Genomic DNA, 23,290 nt, shown 5'->3' with positions numbered 1-23,290 from the left:
CACTTGGTTGTGTTTTCCCTCCACAATTTTGACGCCTCGTACTGTTGTCACGTCCTCGCACTATATCGACGTCCGATACTATTTTGACGCCTTTGGGACATTTTTGGCTCTAATTAATTAACTAATTACTCCACAGCGACCACATTTTGACGTGCATCATCCTCACATGATCCTCGATTACGCACAGTCATTCTTTTTCGCTTCACTCTCACACGAATTGAGAAAACGCCGCCGACACGTTTTGCGGACACGAAACTATCGACTTAGCCAAGTAATGCTTTCGCTTTAATAACCTAAAATTATTGTTCGATGGACTTGTGCACTGCTGCCTGCGCCCATGTTTTTCATCACTATCTGCTTGCAGTGGTTTGCCGATAGCTCACGCCACTTGGCCTGTTTAGCGTTGCATTATGTGCTGCGCGTATATGCGTCGGTATAGTTGCTTGATGTGGCTTTGTGCGCTTTGAACACGCCTATGCGAGACGATTACACCGGCTGTCGAGCTCTGGGGGTATGCTGTGTTTGCTCTGCATTCGATGCAGCTAACCCATAGCTAACTGCCCGCCTTTGTTGCCGGTAGTATGCGCCATGCGGTCTCTTGCGCTGCATAATCCGCTACGCTAGTACACGTCAGGGCTTGACATCCAATGCACTTTGCTCGATACGACATCGACTCGTATTCGCTGCAGTGAATTGTGCAACACGTGACTAAGCGACATGCGCTACTGGCCACTGTGGCGGGCGATTAATTGCCTTCGAATCAAAAGCACACTGAACCCATCGTCCCTCAAGGCTGAGCAGTCGGTGCAATCGCCTCGCAGTGGTGTGTTGCAAGCTCAAAAAGCCACACACAGTAACAGGGTGTATGGACTCGTATTAGCGTAAATGGAGGAGTGGTGCGGCTTCCCCAACGAGAAAACTGTGCAGCTGTCAAATGCTTTTAGTGGCAGGCGACCGCGAAGACAGAACCATCGTCGGATGTTGAAGAATGAGTAGCCTGAAAATAGGAGCGCTTTGTAGCCTTTTCATAAAGCCCTTTCAGATTAAATATTTCTGAAGAACCCGAAACAGTGCAAAGCGTTACCATCTGCCAAGACCCTTCACGAGGACAGTACATAATAGTTGTATACTGCCAGTGCTCCCCTGTGGGGTTGTGTTTCGGAGGGTAACGGAGAGACTTGAAATTAAGTAGACGGCAGCAGCTACACTGTTAGCAAAAAAACACCCAAAAGGGAGTAAATGGCTTGTCCTCTAACGCACACCCAAAAGGAGTTTTTTTACTCCCTTATATAAGGGAGTTATTTTGGAGTGAAAAGGGAGTAAATTTTTTACTACCCACAGAGATGGAACCCAAAAATGGCGTCATGTTTATCCTCATTCAGGCTCATTCTTACAGCAGTGACAGCGGCGGAAACGGGCAGTAGCTCTGCGGCCCGCCGGCAACCTAACTTGGGAAACTGCGCTGCCCTAATGTGACCCCGCGTCACGCATTCTTTCCGCCATCTGTTAGCCCAGCGGCGGCGTACGCGTCAGGAGTCGTCTGCTTGTCCTTTTTCTGTACGAGCTCGTTTCGTTGGCCATGTTCGTAGATAAAGGGATGTAACATTACAATCACTAGCTTGAAAACTGAAAAGGAGCAGCTGAGTGGTTTTCACGGTCATGCACCACGCTATATTTGACCCAAAACCAGACCAGAAAAGATGAAAATACACCTTATGGTAGTTTGGAATGGCAGTGTTGCTTTCATATTCACTTCATTAAGGCTTGGCTTTTCAATATGACTGAGAAAAAATGTGGCCTCATGAGCTCAGTCAAGAGCTCAGAGTTGACACTATGTTCTATCACAGTTCCATGTACATGCAACACATAATCTGCTGCAATACATTGCAAGAACCACACTGTAAAAAGCCTGTGAGAAGTAGGCCTGTAACGGGGTGGCGACACAAACAAAGGAAAGTCAGGTATCGTTAGAGCACTGGAGGCTTCACAGGAGCAATTGAATTATGTAACGTACTGCAGCGGAAAACGGCGACAAGTCGATATCTTGTACCGTGGCAGGCGCCCGTGAAAGAGCAGAAGTCAGCAGAGATCCAGCGATGATGGTAACCAAGCGGTCGTCACTCACCGCCGTTATCCGACAACTGACTAAAAGCAGACGAGACTCTAGGCGGCGGGGCGGATTGTACAAAATGGTGTTTTTGTCACTCCATTTCGGCACTGGTGGATTATTTGGCACAAATAACTCTCTTTCTAGACCGCACTGTAAACAAAAATATACCCAAAAGGGAGTAAAAATGGTGGCGGCCAACCCTTTTTACTCCATTTGTGAAAACATTTACTCCACGAGTGGGGAGTAAAAAGGTGGACTGTCCTACATTTTACTCCCATGAGGGAATAAGGTAGTAAAAATGAGGATTTACCAGTATTTACTCCAGTCTAGAAAAGGAGTTAATTGCGGCAAATTATGGGAGCAGTTAGCTGACGGCAGCATCCGATCGCGACAGCTGGAATAGCACCAGAGCGCAAAACAATGCAACAAAGCTGTCGCCAATACCCGCCGATCAGAGATAATGGGATTCCACACAAGCCGATTTTCCCCAAAAACGGGTTCCGCTGTCACCCGATAAGAGCGCAACGAGGCGACCTGTGAGCATAACATCGACCAGGCAGCCACGGCGCTGTCGGAGCAACCAGGTAGTAACAAAAGGCGAGGCCTTTTTAACGATCCCTGCGAAATGTGAACACCGAATACAGCGTCTACTCAGTCTCGTCCTTTAAAAACGGGGCAGCTATAATAATCAGTGCTGGGACGCTACGATCTACGGGTAGCAAGCCTGGCCTCCGGATGGCAGGCACGAAAGAAGATCTCCGGAAGAACCTTACGAAGTGTGGCGAAGATCTTATGCTTGCAATTTATCACTGCCGGTGACGTCTTCGCTGCAGTTGCGGTGACCAGAATTTCACGATAAAGCCCCGCAGTCACGGTGGTTGCACTACGTCCGCCATATTCCACAACAGAAGCATTGTCGCCAGACTGCTGTCTGCCGTTCTCGTTGAAGTCAGCGAGTTATGAATGTAAGGCCGTTGTGGGATGCAGAGAGCAGTCACAGAACAGTTATGTAACGTATTGAAGTTCCGGCTAGTTTATTGTTCAATATTCGTTGTCCCGTCTTGTAATTTCTTCTGTCTGCGTCTTTATTTTGCTGCGCTGTTGAGAGGCTGGGACCCGAAGAGAACGCTCCGGGAGATGCACTGAGCGTTGTGTCCTGCGCGTGTTCAGCTTAGTACATGTGTTAAGCGGTAACCGCATGAGGCGATATTCCTTCGCGATGCGTCGCGCGATGACGACGCCGTCGCCCACCGCTGTCGCTGGCGCAAACCGCACGAAGCGACTCGGCGTCGGAGCGGCGCGTTTTCACTGTTGCTCGACTGCTGCCACTTCAGCGTTCAGTCATTTTGCGTTAATTAACGCGTAGAACAACGTTCCTAAGGCTCCACACAAGATAAAACACAATAAAAACATTCACAAAAATATATGTGGGCAATAATTTTATTTTTGTCCCATAGGCAAAGTCACGTGACAGAAAAGCGCACGCATTTTTTCCTTCCTCCATGAGCGCGCGCTCTTTCAGTCTGCTGCCGGCCTCCCCAACGTCTTTGTCCGCCATGGTACGCCGACGGAAACTCGCAATGCCTGTCGTTCTGCTATCCCCTCACCCCTTTCCTTTCACTTCTACACTGCCTGCTATCCTTTATTTCCGCTGCCCCAGCTCAGGTGCTTCCAGCGGCGATAGCAGATGCCGGGGAAGAAAAATTCTTTTACCTTCCATATTCAATGCAAAATGAAAAAAAAAACCACTACACAACAACCTGCCATGGTGAGGGCACGGCCGGTCTCAACATAAGGCCTGCGGGCTGTTACTTCCCCCCCTGAGCTACGTCACGCGAAAGAGGCCCACATAGAAGTTCCGTGCAGCACGTCTCGAAGCTACGAGCAGCGCACTCGTGTTGAAAATGAGGCCTGGAAGGTACACAAATGAGGCCTGGGGTGGTATTCTCGCGGTGTCGCCTTTTGCGACATGTCGCATTCGCTCTTCGCTGATTGGCTCGAGCCGCGGTGACGGCGGCGTGACGACACGGACCCGTCTTCCTGCTACGTCATCGTGACGTCGCCCCAATTTACTACGCTTAGTCGAACAACGGAATGCGCTGAAGCGATTCGCGCGGGCGACGGGCTACCGTTAGCGTACGAACGCAATCGGCAGTTGCGGCGTTTGCGCCCTTGGCGTGAAAACATGGCGACGTCCTTTCAAGCGAGAGCCGCCCGCTTCAGCCAATTCAGCAGTCCTTGCGATTCCGGTCGGCATGTTTAGCGGCAACTACTGGTGTTGTTACTTTTCGCTATGACTTACCTTGCTTCGACGATAAAGTTTAAGCTGCAATTCAGCCTAGTTTTTTAGATACGCTCTCGATTCTGGAGCACGCAAGCCTAATGGGACCTCCAGCTACACTGCTACCGTCTGCAACTGCCCGAAACGCAGCCGAAACCTAGCACAACCGTCCGGAACGAAAGAAAAATAGATTTGGAGCTTTTTCGCGGTGTTTTATAGACTTAAATGAAGTAAAGCGAGTTTATATTAAATTTGCAAATGTTTTTTTGAACATTAGACGTCATGTGATGGCAAATATTCTTGCTATAAAAGATACGAAACTACTGCTGCTAGTGAATCAGCAGTGGTAAATTGTCGCTTCTCGGAGTGAATGAATGCACCGCAGACGAAAGTGCCGGCAGCTTTTTCCGTTTCTTCGAGCATCTGTAAGCACTTTTTTAGGCCCCGCCCATATGCGACATGTCGCAAAAGGCGACACCGGCAGAATACCACCCCTGGACCGAGAAGTCAGAGTGGGGGACGAAGGAGACGACAATGCGATCCGTTCTGGTAACACGTGACACTTCCTTCACTGCCTGGGGGAAAGTCATGGCATGGCGCGACATGCTTCCGAACGCACATTTTTTTCTAGACGTTGACTGTGCCTAACCTCGTGCTGCGCGTGCGGTTGTGTCCAAGACGATCTTCTAGTGCCATCGCTGGATTACGGAATGTGGATTACGCTTCTGCCAGGATATGCCTAACAAGTGCTGCGTGCCCAATTGCCGGACTAACTACAAATCGGGCCCCAAAAACCACGTTTTCAAGTTTCCCCGGCATGAAGAAGAACAGAACGCCTGGATTAGGGCAATACCACGAGAGAACTTAGTTGTATCACCGCAGTCCAGGGTAAGATGTTCGAAACTTCCTTATAGAATAGTTACTTTTGCAAACTACGATAAGCTTATGCTCATGCATTGTAAAAAAAAAGTGTATTTAAACTAGCAGCTGGTTAGCACTGTGGGTAGCGAATGCAGACTTTCAAGAAAACTGTTGCCAAGTTACAACTGCTATTTGAACAAAAATTTAACTTCCTTCTAGGTTTGCGAGCTTCACTTTATTGAGGCTGACATCGTGCGAGAGGCCTCCCACATCGACGAGGTTACAGGGCGCACCACCACTTCACCCCTTTCGTATCTGCGCCTTCGCCCAGGTGCAATCCCTTCAAAGTTTCCGGGATGCCCGTCTTACACTTCTAAGCCAAGCACCTCAAGGGATGACCCAGACTCGAAGCGCATGCGTCTTGAGGCTGCTGCTTTGAGGAAAGCGCTTGAAGAGTCAGCTGAAGTGTTCCGCGAAGAGCAAGAAGCAGATAGGATTCTAAACCTAAAAGACTGGGCGGAATATATAGGAAGCAAAAAGTCTGCATTCTGGCATGCTATTGAAGGGAGTGAACGCCATATTTTAGTGCACATCACTGGAGACGAAGCTCCATGCATCAAATATTCAGTTGCAGTAAAAGCTGACCTTAGCGTGACAGTTCACTTCGTAAAAATGCCAATAACAAAACTAGGCACCAATTTCTCCATCCCAACAGTAGCAAACAGCAAGAAAGCAATGGTGGAGCTACTTGAGGTCATTGAAGAAAGCAGTGGCGACCTCAGTCAAAGTCCTGAATCTGCTAACGACGACATCTGCAAGCAGATTCTTCTCCTGCTGGAAAAGTTATCTTTTTCGCCCACAGATGAGAGCACCAACATCATACAATTTCTTAGCGAGCATTTGAAGCTACTCTCAATGAAAAAAGTTCGGAGACGCTACTAAGCCGACTTCATGATATTTTGCTGCCTACTTTTCACTGTATCGCCTCACGCATACCAATATATATCCGCGGATCTGGAATCATGACTCTGCCGCACCCAGTGACCATTCGATCAATATGCTCACCGTATGGCATGAATCCTCAAGTCGAACATCAGAGTGAATCGTTCCTCCGCTACATGGCCGGAATAATCACCGACTTGAATGTTCGCCAACGTTTTGTGACACTGATGGTGGACGAAATTCACATCAAGCCTTATTTCGATTATAAAGGAGGCAATATTACAGGTGCTGCTCTGAACAGCTCGGGTGCAGCAACCAACGCACTTGTCTTTATGGTGCAGAGCCTCTTGTGCCAATTTGAGGAAGCCGCTCACATCGTCCCTGTCCAAAAAGCTGAATCAGAGTATCTGCACCAGTTGCTGCGGAAAGTAATATGTGGCCTGGAAGAAATTGGCTACAGGGTAGTGTGTGTTGTAAGTGACAACAATGCCATCAACACAAAGGCTATGTCTCACTTCTCTTCTAAACAAATTGCTTATTCGCATCCATCGGACCCTGCAAGGCCTCTTTTTTTGTAATAGACCCGGTACACATACTAAAGTGTATACGCAATAATTGGCTTAACCAGAAAAACGACCAACATTGTTTCTACTTTCCCGAGTTCGAAAAAGACCACACTGGAGGACAGCGAATGCTCTCTGCGTCATTTGCTACCATCAGGAATCTATACAACTTGGAGTGCGAGAGGCTGTTAAGCTATGGCTACAGACTGTCAAGAAAAGCTCTCAATCCATCGAACATCGAACGACAAAATGTAAAGTTGGCTTTGCAAATTTTCAATGAATACCTTCCTCAGGCCCTGCGAGCCCTTGGGATGAAGCACAACCTCTTATTTTTCGAAGGGACTGCCACTTTCATTGAGTTGGTGGTGAAATGGTGGAAGATTGTGAACGTCAGGACGCCTTGGAAGGGAAAAAGGCTTAGAGACAAGTTGCAAGTACCAGTGTTTAATTCGGAAAATGACATCAAGATTAATTTCCTTCACAATCTCTTGGCCTGGTTGGAGGAGTGGAAAGGCAAAAGTTTGGACAGCGGTACGCTAAGAAGAGAGACCCATGCCGCTATCGACCACACAACATATGCTTTTGTGAAGTTTACGAAGTACTGCTTCGAAGAGCTCAAGCTATCATATGTCCTTCTAGGAAAGATCCAAACCGACAGTCTGGAGGAGCGCTTCGGAAAGTACAGGATGCTAGCTGGATCCCAGTATCATGTGTCGATGAGGCAAGTGTATGAATGTGAAAAGAAGCTACAGCTACAAAGCACTTTGCCAGCCATCAGTAAGGATGAGCGATGGGATGAGCTTCACTTGCGACCAGACTATCCACGACCTAGCCTAAATGTAGTGGTGACCGAAGATGCACTGTCGGAACTAAAAGACATCGTCCCGGTGCTGGTATATGTGGCAGGCTATGCAGTGTACGCAACACTTAAAAAGCTCAAGTGTACAAAATGCAGGGATGCGCTCACGGAAAAAAGGACGACATCAATATCCGACACGGATGGACGATACGACCTTGTGAAGCAACTTGACAGGGGCGGGCTTGTTTACCTAGCAACATTTGCCGTCAACGCTGTCGCACACAACTACGTAGTTGTTAAGCAACTATCAACAAACAAGGACTTTTTCATTTAGTCACGGACCTCACAATTGAACTGCTCGCCGGTGACGATTCCTCAGAGTTTGACACCTGCGAGGATGGCCACAAGTGCGAAGTTGTTCTAAAACACCTCTTGTGGTGTAGCACGAACATTTTCCTCAAGAACAACTGCTGCAAGATGAACGACAAAATATTGGATGCCAACGCCAAGGCGAAAAAGAGAAAAGCTGAGACTCTGCGGAATAAGGCAGCGGTTCCGTTGTAAATGGCAACATGAGTGTTTTATATGTCAACTTCTAAACCCACTTGTTATGTTGTAAATACTTAAACTGTGGCAATGTATGTACCTGTATCGAAAGCGATCGTATTCATGTAAAATATGACCCTAGAACAAATACATGTATCTGCAATAAAAATACACATACGCAGTTGTGAAAGCTATTCGAGAGTTTTTGATTCTTCATTATCGCTATGCTTCATAAAACCAGGTGAAAAAAAGGAAAAGTTTTAAAATATTGGCAAATTTATTTCAAGTAATGCATGATGAAAAACATCTACTGAGAAAGTCGAGAAGGCGCAATGCGATAGAGGTGCTGACATCAGTGCTTAAACAATCTTTGCACAGATGGTTTGCGGCTAGTGCCTCAAAATAAATTCCGCGTAAATTGTCTGCTATTCATTCCAGTATTTTAACTAAAGAAAAAAATGTGGACTGATAAATGTAAGCTTATTGCTGCTAGTTGATTCCGGTCGCGATTCCTTAAGCTCCGCCGTAAGTGGCGGCGACTGTGGGCCTCTTTTCGTGACGTCACGGGAGGAGCACCGGCCGTGGTGAGGGCTACGTCGGATGCGTCTCCGGTGAAAAAAAAAAAAAAACGGCTCGGAAGTTGCGCACCCGCAAGACCTACCGTCATTGGCTAGTCTCGCGCGGCACTTCCGGGCGATGGGCGATATTTTCTGCAAACCCAGAAACCGGGCGACGCAATAAGCGACAGTGGTTCGGCGGCCCTCATTTCATCGCCTCATGCGGTTAGCGCTTTAATATGCGAATATGTAACAAGATCTCTTTGTAGTTTATCTCTCCCCATTCTTTCTAACGGTCCCTTCACTTCTTTCATTTCATTACTACAGCCCGCCTGGTATCCTTTGTTTTCCGCTGCCCCAGCGCAGGTGCCGCACGGTCGCAGTCCACAGGTGTTTCGAATGTCATGACACCCTGCGCGCATATATATACTAGCTCACTTACAAGGAAAGGTCCCAATTAAGTGAAAAATTACCCAAAGAATGAGTTCTTGGGAAGCCTATACTTTTTATTGGTCTGGTTTTGAGAATAGATGTAAGCATTACAGATGACAGCCATTAAGTTTGTCACAGCACCAGACGGGGATGTTCAGAGGAAGCGGTCAGGTACATCAAAATGATCCGCTTTCTCCTTTGTTACACAATTCAGTGACCCCTTATGTTAAATCCCCATTGTTCCTTACTTCCCTTAAACCATCTGTGCTTCTCACTAGATGCTACGTTTTTGCGGGACATTCAATCTAAGAAGTAAGGCCTTTGTGTGAGGATATTAATGGGCCTTACGAAATAGGCTCAAGGGCGCCCGCAGAACTTTTTCCAGGGGGGTGCACCCGATGGCCGGGTATAGGGGAGGCGGTAGGTTAGCACCAAAACGGAACTATTTGTAGTATAAATTGCGCACATGAAACAAAAATTAGGGCTAGGCTTGGAGAACAAACAGAATTTATTACTGAACAAAGAATTGAACTCAATAAGCAGGGTCCGATAACTTAATATCACCTAAGCGTGCTAATCAAGCTGTGTAGTTGTTTTCTACTAGTGCATAAATAACCGCAATTCCAGGAGGGGGGGGGGGGGGCAGTCGCCCCACTTGCCCCCCCCCCCCCTTCCGGACGCCCATGTCAAGGGCCGTTGGAATACTCCTCTAAGCACTAATAAGAATGAGGAAGTTCAGACGGGGAATAAAAACGAAGTCTCAGAAATGCAGTGAAAGTATGAGTAGTTTATTTCAACCCGACTTTTCAGACGCTTGCCTGCCGTGGAACCGCTCCTTCAGTTGAAATTCTTCTCGTGCAGAGGACGATGACTCCCATCTCAAAGGCTGCGGATCTCACCCATGAAAAAAATGCGGTTGTTTTTTCGATCCCTGATGTAGTAGATGAACGGGCGATCCACGGTGAACGGGGTGATATCCGGTGGAGGTCCATCCGCCGAACTGGGGGTCACTGCGGGCTCGACGGTTCCTTCTTCACTGACCTCAAAAGACGCTTTTTGGAAGGCGGCCGAGATGTAGGTCGGCGTGGTCGCGCTGATTCCGCTGAAGTCGGCCCACTCTCCGAAGACGACGTTGAGTCCCAGGGCTCGCATGGTGGGCACCAGGTCGTAGCTGACACTCACGTTGAATTTGGGCAGGCTGAGCGCTACCAGACAGGGGTAGAGACTCCTGCCGAGGTCTTCGAGAACCGCAAGCGACAGGTCGTCCCTGAGCTCTGCGAGCTCCACCGCGGAGTCCGGAAGCAGCACCACCATGGCGAACCTGTTTCCCGAGCACGGGATCTCCACGGCGGCCGCGCCGAGCACGTCGAGACGAGTGTAGGGGAAGTGGCTGGTGAGTTGCATCATCGGCTTACTGACCTCGGTGGTACCCAGGTTGAAAAAGGACTTGTTCCCTGAGTCCCACGGGTCGAACATGGTCAGCCAGGTAGCCTTGAAGTGGACGGTGGACAGGAAGAGAATCATGCCCAGCGGCTCATCTTCGGGCAGGATGCTGTCGATGTTTTCTCGCTCTAAAGCGTTGTCCTCCGCGTGGTCGACTGCGAAGCTGGCGAAGTCCACGGACATGAGCTCTGCGTCAAACACATCGTGCAGCTGCTGCCTGTATCTTTCGTCGATTTCGAAGCTGTCCTGCACCAGGACTATGTTGTCCACTTCCAGCGTCACGTTCGAGTACGTGCGCTCGAGGAGGAGCCTGTACGCCTGGAGGACCCAGGGTTTGTCCGTGAGGCCGACCTCGGTGTGACCCAGCACCGATGACAGCTGGTCTTCCGAGCTTTCCGCGGCGCCGGCGTAGGCCATGGCGAAAACGGCGGCGATGTAAGTCGGCGAGAAGAACACGTTGGAAGAAGGATTCTCCGTCGCCAAGCGCTTGAGGAGGTTCACAGCGAAGTGGTTGTGAGCTTTCACGAGCGGCGCACCGTCAAACCTCATGGTGGATGTTTTCCGAGGTCTGGAGGTCGCATGTAAGGCGCCTCTTTTTATACCGACTGGCAGTGGTGTTTTTTTTTTTTTGCTTTTTCCCCCTTCCTCTGCGGTGGCCAATGGGAGTTTCGATTTTTACCCCGGCCAGGCACAGCGAATGGCGCCTGAAGAATTTTCTCTCTCTTGAAAAAAGGCTGTTCTGATTGGCTTAGCTTTGAAGCACGAGCGTCAAGCCACGCGCATGATTCATCCTAGCAGGAAGAGCAAGAAGGGCGCGGTACACTTCAGTCCAGACAATGGATCGCCCCCTCCCGACTGGGACGCGCACAAAGCCGCCGAAAAACCTGGTTGAGCCTTCTTTCCGGAAATTCCAGTGTGGCAAAGAATGCTCTGCTGCCAAGTCTCGAGAGACGCTGCCATAGATTATTTGGTGACCTCACCAAGGGCACAAAGGAACTGTCTTTGAGGCAGATGGACAGATGTCAGCAGATGTTACTCTGGGTAGGCATATTAGTCAGCGTTCCTTTCCTGCCAGGCTTGACGAACGTTGGCTTGACTATCTGGCGGATATTTCTGGGAACGGCGAAGTGGTCACCTCTAAGAAGTCTCGTCTACCGAGAACCGGATTCATGCTTTCGCTTTGTGCGATAGATAGGTGCAATACACAGATGTAGAACTAAGGTCCCTAGATTGGCTTTAGTAGATGGGCTGCGGTGTCTTGCACCTGACACTTGGACTACCTCGTCTCTTGCTGGTCTCCAGTGATGACTTGACCCAGTTCGGCGGCGAGGTGCTATGTACATTGATTTACGAACCCCCAGGCCTTTACAGGCATTGCACGAAAATGTAACTACAGAGAGGAGTAATTGTTTCTATTTATAGAAAGAAAAACGAACAAGGGTCGAAGGGGGTAGGCTCAGCCTTCCAGCCAACGTTTCGGCAAACGGATGGTCGAAACGTCGGCTGGCGGACATAATTTTTGTCGACAAAAGTGCCATCTTATCGGTTTCTCTTTGTTGTGGATCCCTGTTTATAAAATGCTAGGCGAAGAAATACGTGGTTGTGCGTAAAAAAAAATATTACTAATACAATTCGCGGTATACACTCCTCACCCGGTTTACTGAGGCAACTTTGTTTGGAATTTTTTTCAGATTGCGCCTGCACCAGGTGCATCGAATTATTTTGGGAATTTCAGGCCATATTGAACAAGATATTGAACAAGAAATTTTTGCACAGTCCGCAAATAGTTTTCACGTGACGTCTCACTTAAGAACGAAGCGTTAAATGCCCCTCAAAGGGGCCCCCTCCCGGCCTATGGGGTGTACCGATACCCTCCCTAGACAGATTCCGTTGGATCTGCTATTGTGAAATCGGGGTAGGGGGGCCAAGGTTAACCACAGCTTAATCTAGGATTAACCGCGGTCTCATGAAAATTGGGCATGGAGAGCGCGTCGCCCTATTTTGCCGCTTTGGTCATCGCCTCCCATTTGGCGAAGAGACAGTACATTTCGATCCGGCTTGAGTGCAAGATTATCTGCAAAAATATTATTTAAAAAGATTTAAGATTATCTTCAGGGAGCAATCACTGAACGTTGAGCTATTTTATTCCAGCGAAGTAATACAGATAATGATTTGCAGATTATACTGTGCATTTTCGAGCTTGGCTGCGCCTCATGCGTCAACTACACATTTCGAATTCTGCTTATCCCTAGCTTTGACATGAAGGACAGGCTGGTGGGGAGGTGACAGCTTTCTAATTTGCCCACAGTCACGTGTGTGTGAACCATCCATCTGCCCCACTAATCCCCGGAATGCATTCACTTACATTCTGTAAATTAGTATCCTATACCGTCTACCGCTTGTGGTTCTAGCTGACCGACCAGCCGCGGTTGCTGACTACGTAGTTATGGCATTCGTCTGCTGATCACAAGGTCGTGGGATCGAATCCTGGCCGCAGTGTCTGGTCTTCGTGGAAGGAATGCAAAAAAAAAAATTCCAATGGTTTAGCTCTGGTTAAACCGGGTAAATTGCGTAAGCAATGGTATGCGCGTCCTTCTAGCGATTCTTCTGCGCGTTGCCTTCGAATGGTAGCATTGCGGCGTTCCTAAGCGGTGAGGGGTTGAGATTCATCGGCTTCATAGCCTTTGGGAAACGCGCCTCGAAGACCGCAACGTTGAACCTGTCGTTTCGCCCTGAATTAATTTTAGCCAAATGTTGCTGCAGGTAACGGACATTTACAAAGAATTGGACTTTTTACCGGGTTGGTTTCCTCTCCTGATGCGCTGTATATCCTTGCCTACCTTTTAGTTATAATACCCATTCTACTTAACAAATATTCATAAATTAGGGTGCCAAAGAATTCCCAGAAAAAAGACCCGATTATTGCTTTGAGTTACAAGAATTACGCTTCTGGCGCACACAGGGTGGCTTGCGCTACCACTAGCCACTCTGGGGAGTAAAGAAAGGGGGCCCAAGAGCATGGTGGAAGAGGCTGTGGGAGAATAATTTATTTTCAAGCTTGGTGCGTGCCAATCAGGTTGGACAACGCAGCTCGGCAAGCTGCTGTGGCACGGCTGAGGCATCCATAAAGTGCTCAACGGAGCTGTCCTCCAGTGAACTGAACAGTCATATCTGAAGTAATCGTTGCACTCCACTTGCGAGGGGACTATCGGGCTGCATTCAAACAAATTACTCGTCCTGCTCTTGCACGATGGCCTCACGAAGCGCCAAGCCCGCAAAGAGATGCATGATAAGTTTAATTATGGCCATCACAGTACAAAAACAAAAATGATTAAATAACACCGAATTTTGCGAAACACAGTCTGCGTGAAGACACTAGCAACATGATTTACAGTATAATTTTTAATTTATGCTTAAGGACCAACACCACATTAGTTGCACAAAGTGGAATTTAATTTACTAAACTTCCTTGTACCAAATGGTTCATTTTTAGTTTGATGCGTCGTGTGGAGCAAAAAGAGAAGGCGACCACGTGAACGGCACGCGCCGTTCACGTGGTCGCCGTTCACGTGGTGTTCAGGATTTCACGGGAGGGAAGTGGACGTAGTTCCGGCCACCTGGGACCAGGCCAACGAGGACAAAGAAACACAGGCCAAGTGAACCCACCCGAAGAGGAAGCGAAGCCCCAGGAAGAAGACCAAGAAGCAGACAAAGAACAACTTCCCAGAAGCAAGCTCAAGTTCCTCAGATGGAGGGCCCCTAACAAAGCGCGCCTGTCTTAATCACCCTCCACGCCTAGCTAGTTCCAGCGAAAACGAGTCTGACAGCGACGAGGAGAAAGGCATGCCATCCCTCTGGGAGTTCTGTGGGGGCAAGGCATGTGACTGAGTTTGTTTCAGACAATAGTTATGACTCATCTCCAGACTACCCTCTCACCTCGCCTGTGGTGGACTTGGAGGAGAACCCTTCCGTAGTCTGACTAACCAACCCCCCTCCCGATCCCCCTCCCCCACCACCACGACTTTTTTTCTTGTACTAGGCACGCTGAACTGTCGCGCCCTCACGAGGGCAGCTAAGCAAGGGGAAGTCGACACGTCATTCGGTACGAAATCGTACTGGAGCTTTGGGACAAGGGGAAGGGGGGGGGGGGGGGGGGGGGGGGGCTCTTGTTTTCCTTCGCGACCTCGGAGTGAAGATGCTGCGCCATGACCGAGATATTGAAGGTCGCTTCATTTCCACGGATTTGAACAACGGCATGCGTGTGTTGAACATCTACGCACCTTTCGGCACGTAAAGCCCTGGTGGTTATAAATGAATATATACCAGGTGTTCCAGCTAAATGTAGCCAAGCTTTTAAAAAACACGGGATGCCTTAGCCATCTGAAACCAACTGAGGGTTCTTTAGAGTCGTGTGACCTAGCCTGGAACATTTTTTTCGTTTTTCAAAGTTAAGTAATTAGTTAATCTTCATAAGGTAACTTTAATTATTGACTTGATGAACAAAGTGTCAATGGAAAAGTTGCAGATCGCTTTGAAAAACCGCTGGCTGAAACATTTGCAGCAACGTACTATTTGCGTAAAATAGTTTTTTTAGCGGCCGTTAACCGTAATTCAGACAATAAAAAAAGCTTCCACATGACAACCGTGCCACTTCAACGTCCCAAGATGCACCTTAGAGAATAAAATTCTGTTTTTCTGAAGTCCTCACCTCGATGAGACTTTGGGGCAGAGATGCGAGCGAGGAACTGGTCACGTGTTAACTTTCTTTTAAGACCGATAAATGAAGCTACGCAAATCGTACCGTGATGGAAACAGCACTACTGGCGGTTTTTCGAGGCGATCTAAAACATTTCAACAGGAAAATGGCGCAAAAGACGTGGACAAAAGAGACAAACACGACAGGACCAGCGCCAACTTACAACTGAATTTTATTTCGCACCAAACCCGCCTTTATGTAGGCCAACACGCCCTAACATCCGTGTAATCACGCACAGGCAGTAGAAAAGATAACTGTAAGATATCTAGCACATGAAGCGCAATAGCAACCACGTAACATATACTATCATGACTAAAAAAAAACCCAACAAAAAAAAAACCAACAAAAGTATAGCAAACAACACTAAAACGGTCATGACCAAGCAACTCTTCAACACCAAAAACGATACACACTCATCAGTGATACCAGATGACCAACAAAGAAGCGTGGAAAAAAGGTGAAGAATGAAGCGTTAAGACCAAAGCAGTGTCAAAGGTAAAAAAAGGTTGAAATGGATGAAGAGTGCAAACCACAAGCCTGGTTTACCGCTACGCACCATCGTTTCGGAAAGGGGGACGTGGCAACGTCTTGTCAGTAGCTACCTTCAAACCCACCTTGGACGCCTGGTAGGCAAGGACCCGTTTCTTGTGCGCAGTTCGTGCGAGGTGCAAAACCACCTGGAGTCTTTGCCCCCCAAGCACTACACAGGGTTTCCCATCGACATTGAAGAGCTGTTTTATTCCGTTCCCCATCAAGGACTTTTAAAGGCTGTCAGGGAAAACATCCAGTCCACCGGCGAAGTCCCTTTTCAAAATGCAGCAGGAGTAAGCGTTGACAATTTCATTTCTTTGTTAGAATTTTACCTAAGTTCGACTGCTGTTTTGTTTGATGGAAAATTCTTTGTTCAGAAAAAGGGAATATGCATTGGCTCGTCTGTAGCTCCCGCCCTTTGTGATATTTTTCTCTCCATTGTAGGAGCTGACATAAGATGCCACCTTGTTGATCCGCACGTAGTCTCTGTACATAGGTATGTTGACGATTTCTTAGTTATCCTTAAAGACACTTCTGAGCATGAGCTAGACGCTGCGGTCGCAAGGACTATGTCCGTGTTTTCAGAACACAGCCAAGGCCTCAGTTTTACTAAGGAGGTCCCGACAAATGGCGAACTCCAGTTCTTGGACCTTAGGGTACGGTTTTGCAAAGATGGCTTGTGTTGGATGTATAATCCGCGTTCAAAGAAAGGTTTGCTCCCCTTTGACAGTGCTCATTCGAAGCTTGTGAAGCGGGCAATTGTTTCGAACTCCTTGCAAGCGTCTTTGAACAAATCATGCCCCCATATGGTCTCGTCCAGTTTCAGTGCTCAAATTCAGCGGTTAAAAGTAGCAGGATACCCCTCTTGCATGGTTACTTCCGTGTGTGAAGCCATACTGCAGAAGATGAAGCAAGGTCCTAAAAGCAAAGATCCGGTTTCACGCAACCGTGTGGCAGTACTACCGTATATATATCCACAAGGTTTCACACAACCTTAAAAAAGTAGCAGGCAGACAATGTTCAGGTCGCATTCTCAGCCCCCTGCAAACTTTCTAAGCTTTGCGCAATGACTAACGGGAAAAAACAACCGGCTTGTACTGTGAAACATCAAAACAAGTTCACACGGTGCAGGACGCGGGTTGTTTACCAGATTCCCTTAAGTTGCGGGCTCAGCTACATTGGCCAAACTGGTCGATGTTTTAATGAGCGAGCCAGCGAGCACTGCCGGAATCTGCGGAATAACGAAGGAAGCTTTCTGGTGGATCATTGCAAAGCCTGCAGGGGTTGCCGTCCGGAGTTCGAGAAAACTATGTTTTTGAGGAGTGGGAAGGACAGATTTGAGAGAGAGGTGGTCGAAGCCTTTTACATCAGGAAAGAAGGGAGCAGATGCGTCAGCAAGCCATCCATTACGCTTAGCAACGAGGAGTACACTTTTCTAGAAAGTTTTCTGTAGGCTCTTCGTTTTGTTTTGTTGTGCACGCTCTTTCCTTTGGCATTGGTTGCAATTTTTGACGATTTTTTTGACGATGTGCGGTTTTTGCGCGGTTTTTGTTCTCGTTTTTTACACCTTTGACGCTGACCTTGGTCTGAGCTCCGCATTCATCCTTTTTCATGTTTCTTGTTGGTCATCGGTTATCATTCATATGGCTGCTGGTTGTTCGTTTCCAATTTTTTCTCGTTTTTATCCCTTTGACGCCGACTTTGGTCACAGCTTCGCGTCCATCTTTTTTCTGGTTGGTCATCGGTTATCATTCATGTGGCTGCTGGTTTTTGGTTTCCAATTTTTACGGTTTGCACTCTTCATCCATTTCAACCTTTTTTTACCTTTGACACTGCTTTGGTCTTAACGCTTCATTCTTCACCTTTTTTCCACGCTTCTTTGTTGGTCATCTGGTATCACTGATGAGTGTGTATCGTTTTTGGTGTTGAAGAGTTGCTTGGTCATGACCGTTTTAGTGTTGTTTGCTATACTTTTGTTGGGTTTTTTGTTGGTTTTTTTTAGTCATGATAGTATGTTACGTGGTTGCTATTGCGCTTCATGTGCTAGATATCTTACAGTTATCTTTTCTACTGCCTGTGCGTGATTACACGGATGTTAGGGCGTGTTGGCCTACATAAAGGCGGGTTTGGTGCGAAATAAAATTCAGTTGTAAGTTGGCGCTGGTCCTGTCGTGTTTGTCTCTTTTGTCCACGTCTTTTGCGCCATTTTCCTGTTGAATCATGAACCAACTAGCCCAAACTAGAGTTCTTCTAAAACATTTCCATTGACACTTTTTTCCTAAAGTCTATAATTAAAAAGTTAGCTAATTAAGCTTAACTAATTTACTTTGATGAATGAAAAAACTACTCGAGACTAGGCCATGCGACTCTGAACAACCTTTAGTTGGTTTCCCTGGACTAGGACACCTCGTCTTTTTTAAAAGGTTGGTTACATTTAGCTGGGACACCCGGGAAATAGCACCTCGCCGCCGAACTGGGTCAAGTCATCACTGGAGTCCAGCAAGAGACGAGGAAGTCCAAGTGTCAGGTGCAAGACACCGCAGCCCATCTACTAAAACCGATCTAGGGACCTAGTTCTACATCTGTGTATTGCACCTATCTATCGCACAAAGCGAAAGCATGAATCCGGTTCTCGGTAGACGAGACTTCTTAGAGGTGACCACTTCGCCGTTCCCAGAAATATCCGTCAGATAGTCAAGCCAACGTTCGTCAAGCCTGGCAGGGAAGGAACGCTGACTAATATGTCTACTGTTGTGTACGTGAATTTTCCTTGAACTACTGATTATAATGTCACATCCCGTTATCTACGAACATGGCCAACGAAACGAGCTCGTACAGCAAAGGGAGACGACAAGCTCAAGGCCGGATTATGAAAAATGGGGGCCCTGGGCTAATGCGGATGTAGGCCCCCTCTCCCTCTACTTGCCCCCTCTTTCCTGCTCCCCGCTACACGACTAGAATATATGCCATGTTTCATTTTAATTCCAACAAGTAAAAAGAGCGAAGGCGATCAATGGGGTTCATGCAGAAGTAACGCAGTAGCATTAGGTTTACAGCGCAAAAAACACCAGGCGACTTTTAGAACGCCCGACACGTGTGCGTATATGGCCGAGCGCCGAACGCCACGGAAGAGCCACGTGGGCCGACCGACAACTTGCGGGGCTGCAGTGCAGCGCGCCGCCTCCTCTCCTCTTGCAGTGACGCCGTACAAGAGCCGACAGACGGGTTTTCCTTCGCAGCGCTGTTTTAATGCTAGCGCATCAAGGAAAAGCGGGCTGAGCTAGCTTCCTAAAGCTGAGATGGGTGCTTCGGCAGCGACTAGGAAATAGAAACACTCGTTAATTAGTGCCCGAGAGGGTAATATTAAAAGTTATTAAAATTAATTAGATCACACGATGAACTTTTACTACTGCCCTCGTGGGGAAAATTTGAAAAGGAGAATTAAAGTCCCGGCTCAGTGGTTAGATGCTCGGCTGCTGAGCCGAGTACCCGGATTCAAACCCAGCCACACGGCGACCGTGTTTTGATGGAGGGAAAATGCAAAAAGGCGCCCGTGTGTTGTGCGATGTCAGAGCGCGTTAAAGATCCCCAGGTGGTCGAAATTATTTCTGAGCTCTACACTACGGCACCTATTTCTCTCTTTCATTCACACCTTCATTCTACGAAATCAATACTTAGAAAAAAGAACGAACAAAATAAATTGTCCCGGCCACGCCGGTCGCATTTCGCTGGAGGCGGAATGTTAGAGGCCCGTGTAATATGCGACATCAGTGCACTTTAAAGAACCCGAGGTGGTCGAAATTATCCGCGTCCTGTATAGCCGGAGGTGATTTGAGACATTAAAGCCCATAAATCTAAACATAAACCCATAAACGAGTGTTTCGCTTTCCTAGTGGCCGCCGGAGCACGAAGTGAAACTGTGGGACCTCAAAGAAGCTAGCACATCCCGATTTGTTTTTCAGTTTGGTAAAGCTAAAGAAAAAATCCCGGTGTTATTACTATAAGGAGTGCGACAAAATTTAGGAGACGCGTGCTGTTGTAAACACCAGCACATCTGTTCACTGAGCGAATTCACTTAATCTGCATTCTGTTTTCTGAAAAAGCTAGGATTTGTTTGGATCACTAAATCTAATCCTGTGAGGAGAAGCTTGATTGTACCCAAACCTTCTTTATTAAAATTTAAGTATCAGACTGCAGTAATCGTTATACACGTTACACAATAAATATACAACAGATATATACAATACTTAAGGCAATACAAACACCATAAAGTTCACTAGAATACATATGAAAATTACCAACTCTAGTTACAAAGCATATTTTAAAATACTTTCGTTGAAGGAAAGACAAGCAAAGATGACGCCAAATAAATGTGGCACTATCAAAAACAACAACAATACAGCTCATTACAAGCAGGCTCAATATCACAAGAACAAACAAGAGACGGACAACGAAGATTTACATCTTTTGAATTACACTGCTCAGAGTTCCATTGTTAACATGGAGGGTGGGAGATGATACATGCAACAAAGTCGTTGGAACTTTTCATGTACTCCGCAAACAGTTCATTTTAAAATGGCATTTTTCGCGCCTTCGCTTTGGCGAAATCAGATATAGTCTGTTCGAAAGATAGATCGCGGAGAGGGTCACTTTCAATGAACATGATAGCAAGCGAGTTCAACTTATTGTCAAGGAGGCTCGAACGAAGGCGACTTTTTATCAGCGACAACTTAGAAAACGATCTCTCGGTCTGACAATTTGTCATAGATATGCTTAAGTATATTCTCAAAGCAATGGAAAGGTTCGGAAACACATCAGTAAGCTTTCTTTCTTGCAGCAACTTCATTATTCCCAGGGAACTCGTGTCTTTGCACACAGAGTTGTGCAGAAAGTTCGCAAACTGAACGATTTCAGCGGGAAATGCTGGTTCCAAATCATTTTCGTAGGTTTTCACCAACCTCTCAGCCTGCTGTGCCAGAGAGCTAGGCCTCGCTCCCAACCTCTGTCAGCAATTTTATGAATCCGAACCTTTCGCAGAGCTCAGCGTAGGCAGCCTTTCGCACGCGCAAAGCAGAGCCTAGGCTATCCAGCACGACATTGAAGGTCTCCACGATAAATTTTTCTCTACCTCGTAGCACACTATCGCTTTTTCCGTCCGGCTGCTTACTCAAAATGATACGTTTGCCCTCATCCTGATAACATTTATTTGTACTTAGCGTGCGTGCTCTCTCCTCGAAGGTATCAAAGAGAGGTCGCAACGAATTAACAAAGCCTTCTAGAGAGCTCAGCAGTTCTACAGCAGTAGAAATGTCTAATCCTGGTTTCTGAACTGCTACGCTCGTTTTGTCAAAGCGCTCCAAGATTTCACTCCAGAAAATTGCCATTAATGCAGTCTCTAGTTTTGTCATCTTCTTGAAGAGAGAGTGCGCTTCGTTCCGAGTGTCACCGTTTTCTTCTTCATTCTTTGAGATCGCTTCAAGGCAGCACAAGACTGCTTTGAAATTTTTCAAAATGGCCTTACGTGATTCAGCGTGCCTTGACCGCCTGGTCTGAGAGAGACTTTTCAAAACAAGCTGCTCACAGTCACCACTTTCACCCATGCTGTTCAAAAAATGTTTCCATCGCTTAGGTGAGGCAGCAAAGAACACATACAGTTTCTGAGTTAGAGCAAGAAATTTGACAGCCTCAAGGCAACTGTCTGCACTACACGCGCCAACTAAATTTAGTGAATGTCCAGCACATGGGACGTATTCTGCCAATTCGTTCAGGTGTTTTATTTGAGCTTGCAGTCCTTTGTACTTTCCTGACATATTACTCGCGTTGTCGTATGCTTGGCCCCTACAATCACAAATTGAGATGTCATTGGCTGTCAAGAGGGTCATCACGGTGTCGAAAAGATGCAAGCCGGTATGCGATTCAGTTGGAACAAATCCAAGAAACCGTTCGTACACTTGCCCATTTAAGTAGTATCGTAAAACAACTGACAGTTGATCAACGTGTGTAAGGTCTGGAGTGGAATCAACAATTAAAGAGCAGTATTTTGCGCGTTTCACTTCGTCAACGAGACGATCTTTGACAGCCTTTGCCATATGCTCGATAAATTCGTCACAAATGGTTTTTGACAGGTACGATGGGTGACCTTTTCCCTTGTTCCCATAGCGTTTGATGTGCTCCTCTAGAAAGGGATCAAACTTGGCAATGACTTCAAGTACTCCCATGTAATTGCCATTTCTCGGTGAACCAAAAACTTCATCACTTCACCTAAACGCTAGGCTGCGCTCAGCGACAAGATGCTTAACCAGCTCCTTGTAAATTGTGCTGTTCGAGTTAAACCGGGCGAGCCATGCTGTCACACAGTTGCGGTGCTCGACGCTATTTTCATGAGCGCAAACCTTTTCTTCTGCTTTTTTCCAATCAGAAAAGCCATGAGTGGTGAAAGTACTCTGGTTGCTTCGAATTGAAAATAGTTTGCACATGAAGCAGTAAACGGAACCTTTGGACTCCGAATACATCAACCAGTGTCGCTCGTACGCTTCCCCATTTATAGCCTTTCGCACGAAAAGATGAGGTGACATATAACGCTTCTGAGTTGTGTATTGTCTTTCGAAAGACGGAAAAGTTTCTGCGCGATTTTGAAAATACACTGGTCCTTTCTCAAGGCATACACTCCGAAAGCTATCAGTAATGACGTCCGGCCACTTGGAAGGGTCACTTTGGAGAACCTCACAACCTACCTCCTGCTGCGGGGAGGTCTGTACTTCTTTGTTGTCGCAGCGAGAAGCCGTCTGACCAGTCCTCTCGAGGCACACTTTGTGGGTGGGAACACGATGACTCGAAGCCGCACTAGTAGGAAACAAGTGAGTCGGTTCTTGCAGTGTTGTTTGCTGGCGTTCGTCAGTAGAAGGAGGCTCATCGGGGATGTTTGGCGCCTGTTGATCAGCAGAAGCAGAAATCGGGCCTGGCGGAAAGGACACCTGAAGTTCCGTGGCAGAGGCCGGGTCGAGTAGCAACGACACTGCTAACTCAGGAACAGGACAGACCTCGGTTAGCCTCGGTTGCTCAGATATATGGACGAACGAGGTTGGCACCGTTTTCCCAGGATCCAGACCACCAAGATGAGTGAAATCTGGCTTGTTGCCAGGAAACCGTAGTGATGGAGCTGGCAAGTCCTTCACAGAAGCACTGTCGGTATACTATTGGGGTATTGGTACGGACTCTGGGTAGAGCAGTCATAATGCTCCGCAGAAGCTGCATTCAGAAGATACTTTGTCATCTTTGGCACCCTCTTTTCACGATCTTCTCTTTCTAACTTCGCCTTTCGTTAAGACGCACCACTTTGATGCTTCCGACCGGGCATTTTCACATGAACGGACGGCGTCACAGCTGACAAAAAGTTGAGATAAAATGGAATTTGACAGGTGTGCAAAGCACGAACGACGAACGCTGTTCCTCCGGACTTGGCGTGGCAA

The 23,290-nt window shown here is 47.3% G+C and overlaps 1 protein-coding gene and 2 pseudogenes across 1 annotated transcript in view; 2 read left to right on the top strand and 1 right to left on the bottom strand.

Moving 5' to 3' along the window:
- LOC149366670 (flap endonuclease GEN homolog 1-like) overlaps positions 1-23,290 on the top strand; it is a 517,650-nt gene that overhangs the window by 211,473 nt on the left and 282,887 nt on the right. The window lies entirely within an intron of this gene.
- Positions 5,127-8,120, top strand: LOC149366685 (uncharacterized; annotated as a pseudogene).
- LOC149366684 (uncharacterized) lies at positions 14,317-23,178 on the bottom strand (annotated as a pseudogene).

Source organism: Amblyomma mixtum, chromosome 1 (assembly GCF_055824585.1).
Source record: "Amblyomma mixtum isolate Tamu chromosome 1, ASM5582458v1, whole genome shotgun sequence".
Taxonomy (NCBI): domain Eukaryota; kingdom Metazoa; phylum Arthropoda; class Arachnida; order Ixodida; family Ixodidae; genus Amblyomma; species Amblyomma mixtum.
Note: the sequence above shows the minus strand (reverse complement) of the source record. Positions and strands in the feature narration are given on the sequence as shown.